Source organism: Procambarus clarkii, chromosome 18 (assembly GCF_040958095.1).
Source record: "Procambarus clarkii isolate CNS0578487 chromosome 18, FALCON_Pclarkii_2.0, whole genome shotgun sequence".
Taxonomy (NCBI): Eukaryota; Metazoa; Arthropoda; class Malacostraca; order Decapoda; family Cambaridae; genus Procambarus; species Procambarus clarkii.
Genome location: NC_091167.1, coordinates 17,474,812 through 17,476,577, shown reverse-complemented (window position 1 = coordinate 17,476,577; position 1,766 = coordinate 17,474,812).

Genomic DNA, 1,766 nt, shown 5'->3' with positions numbered 1-1,766 from the left:
TGGCTGTACACCTGACTGTACACGTGGCTGTACACCTGGCTGTACACACCTGGCTGTTCACACCTGGCTGTACACCTGACTGTACACGTGGCTGTACACACCTGGCTGTACACCTGACTGTACACGTGGCTGTACACACCTGGCTGTACACCTGACTGTACACGTGGCTGTACACCTGACTGTACACCTGGCTGTACACCTGGCTGTAAACACGAAATTGCTCGGAACTTGAAGTTCGTCTCGACCTCAGTTCGAAGACTTAAGGGTTGGTGTTCAACTTGACGACACTCACCGACCTTTGCAGGTATACCAAGGTATAACCTAGCAAGTCTACTGTAAACCTGAGCATACTCCAAGGCTAGATATACACCGAGAACAGGTTTACACCTCCCGGGTGTATATTTCGCGTGGTAGGTGTTCCGCATACACCTCCACTCTCTCAAAGAGGTGGCGTCAGGAATTATACATTTGATACGCCTCTATGACCAGTCTCCTGATCCATGATGTCTGGGCCCCCAGATATATATATATATATATATATATATATATATATATATATATATATATATATATATATATATATATATATATATATATATATATATATATATATTATTAAATATGACCAAAAAAGTAAGATTAATAATTCTAACACGAATTTTCTCACTATATCTTATGTTTCTTTTCACTGTCGATGGTAATTGAAAAATCATTTCTCCAAAATAAAAATGAATTTTGGAGAATTGATTTTTCAATTACCATCGACAGTGAAAAGAAACATAAGAAATATTGAGAAAATTCGTGTTAGAATTATTAATCTTACTTTTTCGGTCATATTTAATTATATATATATATATATATATATATATATATATATATATATATATATATATATATATATATATATATATATATACTCTTGCAGCGTGTATTTACAAGGTGGCAGGAGCCTTGTGATAGACACTACCATCAATTTAATGACTCAGTTGTCTAACAGCCAGTCTGTGGGTGAGTGAGAATGCCAGTGAAGCAGTTTTTTTTTATCAGTAAAAACTATCTTATGTCCATTGGCAAGCCATATTCAGCCAGATAACCAGCTACAAGGACAGTCGTCCAGTGCTTCAACCAGCTTGACAGGCAGTAGAACGAGAGACAGACAGGCACAGAGAGACAGGCACAGACAGGGAGACAGGCACAGACAGGGAGACAGGCACAGACAGGGAGACAGGCACAGACAGGGAGACAGGCACAGACAGGGAGACAGGCACATACAGGGAGACAGGCACAGACAGGGAGACAGGCACAGACAGGGAGACAGGCACAGACAGGGAGACAGGCACAGACAGGGAGACAGGCACAGACAGGGAGACAGGCACAGACAGGGAGACAGGCCCATACAGGGAGACAGGCACAGACAGGGAGACAGGCACAGACAGGGAGACAGGCACATACAGGGAGACAGGCACAGACAGGGAGACAGGCACAGACAGGGAGACAGGCACAGACAGGGAGACAGGCACAGACAGGGAGACAGGCACAGACAGGGAGACAGGCACAGACAGGGAGACAGGCACAGACACGGAGACAGGCACAGACAGGGAGACAGGCACAGACAGGGAGACAGGCACAGACAGGGAGACAGGCACAGACAGGGAGACAGGCACAGACAGGGAGACAGGCACAGACAGGGAGACAGGCACAGACACAGAGACAGGCACAGACAGGGAGACAGGCACATACAGGGAGACAGGCACATACAGGGAGAC